Source organism: Pseudophryne corroboree, chromosome 3, assembly GCF_028390025.1.
Source record: "Pseudophryne corroboree isolate aPseCor3 chromosome 3, aPseCor3.hap2, whole genome shotgun sequence".
In the NCBI taxonomy this organism is placed as follows: Eukaryota; Metazoa; Chordata; class Amphibia; order Anura; family Myobatrachidae; genus Pseudophryne; species Pseudophryne corroboree.
The window spans coordinates 716,638,060-716,651,572 of NC_086446.1; the positions used below are offsets into that span (position 1 = coordinate 716,638,060).

General features: G+C 42.0%; 1 protein-coding gene across 5 annotated transcripts in view; it reads right to left on the reverse strand.

Annotated features, from left to right (window-relative positions):
- The window catches only part of CTBP2 (C-terminal binding protein 2), a 222,945-nt gene that overhangs the window by 73,169 nt on the left and 136,263 nt on the right, over positions 1–13,513 (reverse strand). The window contains exon 1 of one of the 5 annotated variants that reach the window (XM_063962161.1): positions 239–261. The exons of the other annotated variants lie outside the window; for them this stretch is intronic. The gene's annotated coding sequence lies outside the window, so the exon portion shown is untranslated. Of the gene's footprint in view, positions 1–238; positions 262–13,513 lie in introns of those variants that run through there. 5 annotated transcript variants of the gene reach the window in all.

Genomic DNA, 13,513 nt, shown 5'->3' on the forward strand with positions numbered 1-13,513 from the left:
GCCATTCCTCCCAACTACAAAATCCATTTACTTTTTTCGAGAGCATCCTTAGTGTAATGAGTTTCCTGATCCAGCTCGTCACTGCCTCAACCATCAGCTTTACTGCTGCCCATCACTAACTCACGCTGACCTTAATCCTTACAGGATCACACAGTAATCCTTAAATCTATATACAGAGGACAAATACACAGCACAGAGGCACGGCGGTACAATTATTCCCTACAGAACGTTCCTCTACCTAATGAATATTCTGTAACTGCAGGGGCTGCAGCACATTGCTGTGTCGTTGCTGGTTGCAGAGCCCTGTTACATGTTGCAGAGCACAGTCCTGTTCAATCCTAAACACAAGAAGAGAGAGCAGATGTGTGTTATTTGCTGCCATGCCGGGATTAGGGTGGCATTAACCCCTTCACAGATGTTAGGCAGACCAGTTAACCCTCCCAAAATGGATGAAACCAGATGAAAACGGCTATTTTTACCCAAGTGACCTAATAACTCAAGCAAAAGCCAAGCTCTCCACCAGCTGAGGAAGATATATAAAATAATGACCTGCTATATGTAGTGTGTGTGTGTGTGTAGATAAATATATTTATATGTAAACAGATGCGAGCAGGGAGGCCTGGGAAATGGGGGACATAACTGATTGAGATAGGGGGCCTGAGGTGGATGTAGGGCAGGGCTGGCCAAACCAGTCCTCGAGATCTACCAACAGTACACATTTTCCAGACCACCTAGCTGGTACACAGGTGTAGTCATTACTAATTAAGATGTGCTGCATTCATTCCTAACTGACAATTCTACAGATCTCCAGGAGGCCTGGAAAACATGAACTGTTGGTAGATCTCAAGGACCGGTTTGGCCAGCCCTGATGTAGGGCATACTTGCCTACCTGACCCTCTCCAAGAGGGAGAAAATGCTTTGTTCCTGGACTTTCCTGGTAATGTATAATTGTCATCACCTGTGGTGAGCTAGTTAATTGATAAGAAAGGTGTTTCACCACAGGTGATGGCAATCATACATTACCAGGAAAGTCCAGGAACAGAGCATTTTCTCCCTCATGGAGAGGGTCAGGTAGGCAAGTACGATGTAGGTCCAAATGCTGCCGTATCTCGCGGATATCTGCAGATTGAGCAAGCTCTGCACAAAGCAACTGCGCATGCTCTGCAAAGGCTGTACCGTGCCGGAAACTGCATTTTCAGAGGTTTGGCCTCATTTGTTTAGCTTGCTGCATCTCGCCAATTGACGGCTCGCTCCTTGCTTGAAATGGGCATTTGTGGGTGCCACCTGGGAGATTACCATGTGAAAGCCTGTGGCATGGGAGTGTTCTGAGTGAATAGTCCAAGTTTCATGCTTGTTAGGTGCATGTGGACGGAGATAGGATGCCAGTTGCTGAGGGGTGGGTGTAAATCATGATACTAATGCACCTGCCGGTGCAGAGGAAAAAGCAGGGGGCCGTAACGGTGCGAGCGAGCGGTGCCGATGCACAGGGATCTGTAGGCGGCACCATCACCGCCCCCACAGTGCCTGCATCTGGCTAGCACCCTGCAGCCAGGATCAATGGCATCCTCTGGACAAACCCCCCCCAGCATGATGCCAGGCATTCTGGGGACATGGCTGGCACAGGGCGCCGTAAAAGGGCTTTATAGCACCCTGTGCCAGCCATGCCATGTGACCACACCCTTCCCTATGAAGACAGAGAAATATCGCAGATACGTTTGACTCAGAATCGGGCTCAGGGATGTTTAAATGTGTCTAATATCATTAATGAAGTAACAACTTACAGACGTGCAAAGTATCTAGATTATAGTAGTAGATGCATTCACATCTAGCTTTCTGGAGAATCATACACATTAGGCCTAGAACACTTCACCATTTAATGCATGTCAATGAGTCTTGCAATGGAACAGCATGGAGAATATACTGAAACACACTTGCCTACTGTCCCACAATGTCCGGGAGAAATCTCCCTGATGCGTAGTAGGCAAGTCTTTCTGAGCGAAACGGGCGTTCTGGGCAGCCCATGACATGATATGTGCCGAATTCATTTAGTGTGGGTCCTCCCCTGCTGTACAATGCTGATAACCGTGTACTGAAACCAGAACAGATGCATATTAAAATTAGGGGGTACATTTATGGGAGTTCTATTTAAGATGGGATGTCGCTCATAGCAACCAATCAGACTCAACTTCTCATTTATCTAGCACCTTCTAGAAGCTAATACCTGGAATCTGATTGGTTGCTATGGGCAACATCCCAGCTTAAATAGAACTCCCACCCTAGTAAATGTACCCCTTTATATCCACACGGGGCATAACTAGAAATGTCTATGGCCTATAGCAAAGTACCATCGTAGAATCATATCCACCACCATGTCAGGTCCATCACCAGTCTGTATTCAGTAGGTCACAGTACTACTGGCATTAGCAGTAATCTGGAACATTAGTCCCAATCATAGAGACTTACTTTTTAATGCTGCCCTAAGACATGTCATTGATCCATCACGGCCCTGCCCCAACCACAATGTAATGCCACATATAACGGCATAGAAGGTGGACAGACATGATACGTAGAGTAGAGAGGACCGTGAAAGGTTACAACTAGGATGGAGGAGGTAAATAGAGTAGGTGACGCTAAAAAGTCTGTGACTTTGGGGGACATTTACTAAGCAGTGATAAGAGCGGAGAGAAGTGAGCCAGTGCGGAAGATGCCCCATCAACCAATCAGCAGCTCTGTATAATTTTATAGTATGCAAATTATAGATGTTACTTCAGTGCTGATTGGTTGCCATGGGCACTTCTCCATAGTCTCACTTCTCCGCTCTTATAATCTTATCACTGGTTAGTACATCTCCCCAATTGACTGCTGTCCCCATTACTGTGCCGCTGTGCTGACCATATGTATGTAACTGGTAAGTCAATAGCAGATATTGATTATATACAGCAGGTTTCAGGAATACAAATTCATTACGGAATAAGTGATAAAGACTAATCCAGTCTCGGAAACAGAAGATATAATCCTTAGCTGCAGCACGTATCTAAACAATCTGTATGCAGAGCAGTGGTCGGTGTCACAGGTAAATAATAAGTAGTATCTGTTACAAGATGAATGCAATCGTTCCCTGGTAATGTTTTTGTAAACACAGTTTCCAAAGCGGAGGTAACTTCATCAAGTAGAGTGCAGGACAAGGGGAAGGGGCAGGAATCAAAGAAGCCGAGACGACCAAAGGAGGCCAGAGATCTAATATCAGCCAGGTCAGAGATCACCGGGATCTATTACTGATCATTAGGGGCTTATAAATAAATAAAATGAATGCAATCAGCAGTGTGGTGATCACATTTCAGCGTGACTCAACACAATGGTTTTTTATCCAAAAACAAAGCGAACAGTAACTAAATTGCTGAACGATATGCCCTATTTAGCGTAACTTATATTTCCCTGTATTTTTCCTTAACTGTAATTATAGTATATGGCAAGATAATAATAATATATACCTTCTTCTTAAAAAAAAAAAAAAAAAAACTTTACAGGGTAATTAATTATATAAAAGAGCCATTGGTAAATTATATAAAAGAGCCAGTGGTTCCCAAACACAGTACTTAAGGCACTCCAACAGTCCAGGTTTTAAGGATATCCATGCTTAGGCACAGGTAACTTAATTAGCAGGGATATCCCTAAAACCTGCACTATTGGGGTGCCTTGAGGAACTCATTTGGGAACCACTGCACTAATAAAATTCTGGAACACCAATGTAGTTTCCCAGAGCCTGTTGAAAATGAAGATATATGAGATAAGGTTGATGTTCGAAGGGGTATATTTTTGCCAATGCACACATCCAGCAGTTGGAAGTCAGACATATCTATTGGATGGCGCAACACCCAGCCCTTGAGAAAGAGCCGCTTTCATCACTGGTACCATCACTTACTTCTACCCAATGCTTGGTACTGAAGATTAAACTGAAAAAAGGACAACACTCTCCATATGCGCAACTCAGAATAGGTCGCAACTCTGACTAATTCCATGAGAAAAGGGACACTGCTGTGATCAGGTCTGAATTAGGCCCCTTGTTCTTTTTTACGCTAAAGATAGTTCTTAATGACATTGGCTGTATGTTTGGGATCATTGTCCTGCTACAATATATATAAGGAGCCAATCAGATGACTCCCTGATGATATTGCATAATGGATAAGTACCTTTCTGTATTGCTCAGCACCAAGACACCGCTAATCCTTAACAAATCCCCAACTCCATTTGATGAAATGCAGCCCCAAACTTGCTAGGAACCTCCACCATGCTCCACTGTTGCCTGCAGACATTCATTATTGTACCATTCTCCAGTCCTTCGGCGAAAAAACTGCCTTCTGTTACAGCCAAATATTTCAACTTTTGACTCATCATTCCAGAGCACCTGCTGACATTTTTCTGTGTTTTCGTGCATAGTTGAGTCGCTTGGCCTTGTTTCCACATCGAAGGTATGGCTTTTTGGGCGCAATTCTTCCATTAAGACAACTTCTGGCCAGACTTCTCCGAACAGTAGTTGGGTGTAACTAGATCTGACTGCTTTCTGCCAGTTCTGAGCAGATGCCACTGCTGGACATCTTCCAATTTCGAAGGGAAGTAAGCATGATGTGTCTTTCATCTGATACAGTAAGTTTCCTTTGCCGACCACGGTGTCTACGGTCCTCAACGTTGCCCGTTTCTTTATGCTTCAATGCTGAGAAATACAGGCAGGTACTTATCCATTATGCTATACCATCAGGGAGACGCCTAATTGGCTCCAAATGTATTCTGCAGCAGGAAAACAAACCCAAACATACAGCCAATGTCATTAAGAAATATCTTCAGTGTAAAGAAGAACGAGGAGTCCTCAACATCATTGAGTCTGTCTGGGATTACATGAAGAGACAGAAGGATGTGAGCAAGCCTACATCCACAGAAGATAAGTGGTTAGTTTTCCAAGATGTGTGGAACAACCTCATTTCAGAGCTCCTTCAAAAACTGTGTGCAAGTGTACCTAGAAGAATTTAAGCTGTTTTGAAGGCAGAGGGTGGTCACACCAAATATTGACTTGATTTCGATTTCCCTTCTATTTAATTTGCATTTTGTTAAGTGATAAAAATAAACTATTAACACTTCTATTTTTGAAAGCATTCACATAGTTTGCAGCATTTTTTCCACACCTGCCTAAAACGTTTGCACAGTATTGTGTATGTATATATATATATATATATATATATGTGTACCAATAGAGCAAACAGCGCCACAGATGCAGTATTCAAAATTATTGACACTAATACGGGGAAAAATTTAAATTTAAAAGATGCTATAGTATCTGTCTGTGTACAGCACTACCTGTAAATTCACAGGGCGTCAGCTATTTACCTCAAATGTAATAAGGTACTGGTATAAGTACCTATGGAGAAAGTATTGTGAACGGTAAATGAGGTATTAAAAGCGACCACTGGTGCTAGATGATTAAAATAAGGCCAGATACTTATAAGTATAAAAAATAGGTACATAAATTTATTAGATAGCACTAAAACAAAACGGAGTAAAAGATTCTAAGCAAAAAACAAGGGGGTAACATGTAGTCAGCAGGGTAAAACATGTACACAACAAGTTATTTTGCATAAAAAAAGACATGGGATGTATACTATAAAAAAGAGAGGGGGGGAATTCTACACATAAAATAACTTTCTTAGTGTATAAAAAAACCTTCCCTTAAAAAGTTAAAAAACATACAGAGTAGGAGTAAAAAATATCTTAACTTTTGATAAGTGAGGTATGATCAAGGCAGCACCCAACGCGTTTCGTCCTGTCTTGATGAAGTCCAGACAGGACGAAACGCGTTGGATGCTGCCTTGATCATACCTCACTTACCAAAAGTTAAGATATTTTTTACTCCTACTCTGTATGTTTTTTAACTTTTTAAGGTAAGGTTTTTTATACACTAAGAAAGTTATTTTATGTGTAGAATTCCCCCCCTCTCTTTTTTATAGTATATATCCCATGTCTTTTTTTATGCAAAATAACTTGTTGTGTACATGTTTTACCCTGCTGACTACATGTTACCCCCTTGTTTTTTGCTTAGAATCTTTTACTCCGTTTTGTTTTAGTGCTATCTAATAAATTTATGTACCTATTTTTTATACTTATAAGTATCTGGCCTTATTTTAATCATCAAGCACCAGTGGTCGCTTTTAATACCTCATTTACCGTTCACAATAAATAAATATATATATATATATATATATATGTGCATTTGGTTTGACAAAGCAGACACACTGCAAGCTGATAAATAGTACAAGTGCTAAATAAGCAGAAGACAATCGCTCCTGCTGGATCTCACAGAGCAGCTCTCAATGAGCTTGTGAAATTCACAAATTTGGAATAACATGAGACATAAACACACTGAAAATGGAAAGTGTCAGCCGCATCTATGTATCACCGACACTTGTCAGAGAATCTGCTTCATCTAGGTCATGGTCATAGGGAGCTATGGGGAAGCCAGTCACACTGAAGCCAGGGACTGGGAGCCTATAGAGAAAGCAAAAGGCTGTGTCTGAGAACTAAATGGCTGCACGTTGATGCACTATGGCAACAGGCAGTGTGCGTCCCATTCAAAGCATGGAAACTGCATCTGCCATTTTGCGACCTCTTACCAGTTTGCCCTTTTTCAGCGGGCCACATACAGGCTGTGGAAGGAAATGGTAGAACTGCCTGGCAGGCTGCATACAGCCCACAGGGCATACTTCCCCGATCTAGAGTGATCCTTGTGAAGGATAATGAACTTTATAAAAGAGGGCTTGAAGCCCATGTAACGTGTCTAAGTGTACGATCACCACCTTTCACTGGTGAGTAACAGCTCCGATAAGACCTACTGTGCAATAAACCTCTTCACTGCTAGGAATCCACTTTGTTCCTGTGAGCAACAGATTATAACTACACTGTAATCCATCACCCAGATTCCCTGTGTTGCGTCCAGCATTCTGCCCCTGTGCTCTGCCAGCTACTCAGCAGTGCTGATCCACAGTAAGCAGGCAGGTGGCATAAGCCAGGGTAGCCAGTAATGGGGTGTCAGGGCAGCCTCACAGGACCCAGAAGCTTAACATGACTTAGCCTGTGGTGGCACTGATACCCTCACACACCTGGACATGCCACACTGGTGAGCAGTTTACCATGACAGACTCTTGAGTAACTGGTAGCCTAGTAATGTCCACTCCCTATATTAAGATTACAACACTTACCCCTTATTAATGTCATCCACATTAACTGGACATACACTGTGACAGAAATTTAACATCTATAGGCCTATTGATCAACAGTTATCTACAATGACTGGTTCATGTTTCGGATTCTCAGTGGTGCACTGGTAGCTGCACAGAAATGTAAGGCACCAATGGCTGCTTCATGATTGACAGCTGATAATGCTGCTGCCATACAACAGCCGCACAGACATTTCCCACTACCTCATGCATCAAGTGTCCCCTGCACCGCTTCCATACTTCTGTGTCATGTCACTATATCTAGTCTGCTTGTGCTATGATCCCCTCATATTAAAAGGATAGTAACATGTCAGCATTTTATCATTAAAAGATAATAATAACACAAGGTCTTCGTCTTAAGTCAGCTGTAATAACTACAACATTGAAACTAGAGACTGTAAAGAACTTACAATTAAAAATCTGATGTGAACAACTTTTACAGGCGTAGTCTACCCAAGCGACATGGTTTCCCATCCATTATACTGTACAATAATGAGAACTTGCAGAGGACATGTACTTATGTTGTGATATACAATAGAGGACATTTTGGTGTCAATTATACAATGCAGTATACCATTCAGAGAACATTTTGGTAACTGGTATACAATACAGAGGACATTCGGATGACCAGTATCCAATTAAGAAGATATGCTGGTGACCAGTATACAATGCAGAGAACATCCTGGTAGCCGGTATCCAATACATAGAAGATTCTGGTGACTAGTATCCAATTCAGAGGACATTCTGGTGACCAGTATACAATACACAGGACAGTCTGATGACCAGTAACCAATATAGAGTACATTCTGCTGACCAGTATCCAATTCAGAGGATAGTCTGGTGACCAATATACAATACAGAGGACATTCTGATGACCAATATCCAATATAGAGTACATGCTGGTGACCAGTATCCAATACAAGTAATATTCTGGTGAACATCATTCAATAAAGAGGACATTCTGCTGACCAGTATACAATACAAAGGACATTCTGGTGACCAGTAACCAATACAGAGGACATTCTTGTAATTATATCCAATACATAGGACATTCTGGTGACCAGTGTATAATACAAATTACATTTTACTGACCAGTATCCAATGTAGAGGACACTCTGGTGACCAGTATCCAATACAGAGGGCATTCTGGTGACCAGTATCCAATACAGAGGACATTCTGGTGACCAGTATCCAATACAGAGGACATTCTTGTAATCATATCTAATACAGAGGACATTCTGGTGACCGGTATATAATACAAATGACATTCTAATGACCAGTGTCCAATGCAGAGAACACTCTGGTGACCAGTATCCAATACAGAGGACATTCTGGTGACCAGTATCCAATACAGAGGACATTCTGGTGACTGGTATATAATACAACTGACATTCTAGTGACCAGTATCCAATGTAGAGGACATTCTAATGACCGGTATACAATACAAATGACATTCTAGGGACCAGTATCCAATATAGAGGCCATTCTGGTGACCAGTATCCAATACAGAGGACATTCTTGTAATCATATCCAATACAAAGGACATTCTGGTGATCGGTATATAATACAAATTACATTCTAATGATCAGTATTCAATGTAGATGACACTCTGGTGACCAGTATCCAATACAGAGGGCATTCTGGTGACCAGTATCCAATACAGAGGACATTCTGGTGACCAGTATCCAATACAGAGGACATTCTTGTAATCATATCCAATACAGAGGACATTCTGGTGACCGGTATATAATACAAATAACATTCTAATTACCAGTGTCCAATGTAGAGGACACTCTGGTGACCAGTATCCAATACAGAGGACATTCTGGTGACCAGTATCCAATACAGAGGACATTCTGGTGACTGTTATATAATACAACTGACATTCTAGTGACCAGTATCCAATGTAGAGGACATTCTGATGACCGGCATACAATACAAATGACATTCTAGGGACCAGTATCCAATATAGAGGCCATTTGTCAGGAATCAGCGCTCTGCTGCGTCTCACTTACCAGCGCGCTGGTGTGCAGGCCTCCGGAGGTCATGGCCCCAGTTGCGGCTGCATGGGTGCAGCGACCGCGAGCGTCATCTTCCGCATTGCTGAGTACCCCTGAGTCTGGTCCTGTGAGGGTTTTGCTGCGTGCCGGTGTCCGGCCTGTGTGGACGTTGCCATGACACCAGCACTCAGCTGATCCTGGTGTTCAATCCAGCGCTGTATCTCCGCCTGCAGCTCTGTGTCCAATCACCGCTGAGCAAGGGGTTTAACTTCCAGTCCGTGGCTCTCTCACATTGCCTCAGACAACGAGTCACATACCGTGTGCCTAAGTTCTCCTGGTTCCTGTGTTCCTGTTTCCAGCGTTCCCCATGGTCATTTCCATTGTTCCAGTTTTCACCTTCACAGCTCTCCTGTTACTCCGGACTTCAATTACATCCAGCCACAATCCACCAGCAGCAGAGACTCTCCTCAGGTGTTCGTATTACCATCTTACCTGTGCACTTGCTATCAGTATTCCATCTGTGCATTCCAGCAGTATAACAACTAGTTGCTTAGAGACTGTCTCCTGCTTGAGCCTAGTAAGGCTACCTGGACTTGTGCTTTATAGAGACTGTGTGTTTCTTACGCATATCGGAGTTCTGCTTTTCAAGTTACTTTATCTTATGTTATACCGAGACTGTGTGCTATCAAGTACTACTGGACTTTAGTTTATATCATCTGCCTTCAGTATTTGTTGTTTTCATATTTCTTTTGCAAGAGACCTCAGTTATTCAAATTCCGTTATCAATCATTGTCATTCCATTACCGGTTTTCTGTTCACTCTGTGTTATCCCATCTGCTCAGTTATAATAAAACATCAGCGCCTATGCGCAGGACTTTTATATTGCCTCCACGTTTTATCCATCATACCAACACTGACCCACTAGCGCCCCCGCCGGGGACAGACAAACCTAGAGACCTGACACCATTCTGGTGACCAGTATCCAATACAGAGGACATTCTTGTAATCATATCAAATACAAAGGACATTCTGGTGATCGGTATATAATACAAATGACATTCTAATGACCAGTATCCAATGTAGATGACACTCTGGTGACCAGTATCCAATACAGATGGCATTCTGGTGACCAGTATCCAATACAGAGGACATTCTGGTGACCAGTATCCAATACAGAGGACATTCTTGTAATCATATCCAATACAGAGGACATTCTGGTGACCGGTATATAATATAAATGACATTCTAATGACCAGTGTCCAATGTAGAGGACACTCTAGTGACCAGTATCCAATACAGAGGACATTCTGGTGACCAGTATCCAATACAGAGGACATTCTGGTGACTGTTATATAATACAACTGACATTCTAGTGACCAGTATCCAATATTGAGGACATTCTGATGACTGGAATACAAAACAAATTACATTCTAGGGACCAGTATCCAATATAGAGGCCATTCTGGTGACCAGTAGCCAATATACAGGACATTATGGTGACCAGTATCCAATACAGATGACAATTGTGGGTTGTACTCCCTCCAATATCACATGCTGTTTTGTCTACCTGATACGTAGACCTCTTTAAAGGGCAGGAGTCCTCATTTTTCTATATCATATCTGTATAGAGGAACTGAATATATTGCCCTATGAGGTATTATGTTTACCTTTTTTTGAGGATCTATCTGGAAGACAGATATCTACTCTAAGTTGGTTTACTTCAATCAGACGATCCTGTGAATGTATTATAAGCGCCAAGGGAATCGATGTTGATGATTTTGTTTTTCTGATACGGTATTGGAGTGTTGGTGACGCTCCACATCAACTGGTTCACACAGGCAGCTACTTGCGCACTGGTCAGGTTTTCAAATTTGTTTCTTGCACCTCCTGTGAGTATAGTTTGATGGCAACAATTTACCTAATATATACCTAATGACTCTTTGGGATGTCGATAAGGCTGTCATTAGAGGACATATAATTGCTTTAGCCTCCAACTCTACAAGAGCCAAACTGGAGAAGTTATTGGATTCTCTACAACAACTGGAATAACAACACACAACTTCATTGAATCCTGACAACCTCCATAAAATATTCAGTTAGACGGGAGTGAAACGTCTTCTTATTTCATTAGGAGGCCACCAAAATGAAATGGCTAAACCAATATTTCTACAAAAAAAGGCAACAAGGCCACCAAACTTTGCGCTAAAATTTCTGCCCTGCCCAGACAAAGAATTTAAAGTATCTTAGTGTATTCTTCACCAATTCCTATGACCCCCTCTACTGGGAGAATTACTTGGGCTTCTTCAATATTAAGTCAGAACACTTTTTGTGACGTTCCCTTCTGATATTGTGGCTAGGCATGATGATTGCCCTAAAAATGGACAAGCTTCCAAAGCTTTGTTTTTATTTCCAAACTATCCCTACCACAGATCTGTACTCCAATCCCTCCAATAATGGTTAGCGTGATCTGTTTAGAATACCTAGCCACATGGGCTCTCCAAAGCCACCTCACGGCCTTGGATTACCTCTAGAATCACCTCATATACCTGGGGAGTTTTCGGTCTTCCCGCCCCCATCTCATGTTCCCCTTCATAAAATTGTGTTTCTCTTCTCCCTTTACTGTACAATATATTCCTTGACATTCTCTTGGACCTGGAGGTAAACATGAGAGAGTGGGTAAAAGACTTGCGACCCCATCCAGAGAAGTACTAATGAGAAATCATAAAAAAATAGGCGGTCTTCTGTTTAATATCTATCATAATAATAATAAATATATACAAAGCTTATCATTGATGGGATCACACTCCAGAAAAACTGTCCAGAATGTATCCCTCCATCTGTTGGAGTACCCCAAAATTGCTGTCTTCTGATCTTTAATTATCTCTCCTCTTTTGCCTTACACAGACGGCCTCATGGTCCATCCTACTGTGCTAACTTCTCCCAGGTGCTGTCACCACTCTGAAAAGCCTCCCATATTCTGGAAAGAGCCTGGAAACAGAGTGGCCCATCTTACTGTTTTTCTTTAAAATCCTTTATATGGTATATTGTGCACATAGGAAAGATAACCCACCATCCACATGACACATAAGTCATATTCCATCAGATCTGGACACCCTGGCTTTATGCCTGATCAGTATTTGATTATTATTTTTTTATAAGGTATCATATTCCACTCCTTATGATTAAGTCTTACCCAACCTTCTTTATGCTATAACTTTATATGACATTGCTATATTGTGTATGCCCAGGAATAAGCTAGCACAGTGTTTCCCAAACTGGGTATTGCGGCACCCTGCATGCCATGGGTTGGTGGTCCAGGACCAAATCAAATTATTTATGGTGTATGTGATAGGCAAAACCAATGCTGGTGGCTGACAGTTAAAAAATGTGGACAAACAGAAGAGGAACCCCATCCACTCCACCACATAAGTGAATCTAAGGATAATTTACTTAATTTAATACTTTTTGCTGAAGATCTCAATAAGAAACTTTTGGTCTAGGGGTGCTGTGAAAAAAATGCTGATAAACCATGGCTCCATGATTCAAGAAAGTTTGGGAACCACTGAGCTAGCAGCATCAATAATGTGTGGTGATCAGGAAGGTGGTCATTCATGCGCTAGTGGAGAAGATCCGAATAAAGGGACTCCAGAACCGTAAGCAGAGCATTGAGACCTGTGCCCTTGCCCTGGCATAAGGATGAGGAGGGAACCAACACAGTACAGATGGTCAAATTCCATGTCTCCATGACAATCATGTCTAAGGGGCAGACATTCTTGTATAACTCGTTACGAATTATGAATAGTGCTCCAGCCAATCGGCTCCTAACTCATTTTTAAAACATATGACAGTTAGGAGCTGATTAGTTTGAGCACCATTTATCATTTATGACGAGTGATAACAAGAATGTTATTTTTTGGTAAATCTGCCCCTAAGTGAAGAATGGTCGAGAGATGTGTATCATTGGGCATTACTGATGCAGCTGGCATACACTGTACATACCCGGTGGTACTGGTGTCATTCACAGTAATAAAGGACCCCATAGCCCATGCAACATATAGAAACGACATCTGTGCCCCTACGGTCTGTGGGCCCGGGACCACCTTAGCACTACTATGCCATAGATGGACAGGAGTGGTTATGAAATATGACTTTTACTTATATGCCCACACACAGATCAGCCTTCGCCCTCAATGTACACACAGAAGTAGTCTTATTTATTAACATAACCTCTTCAGCGTCCAGATAAACTAT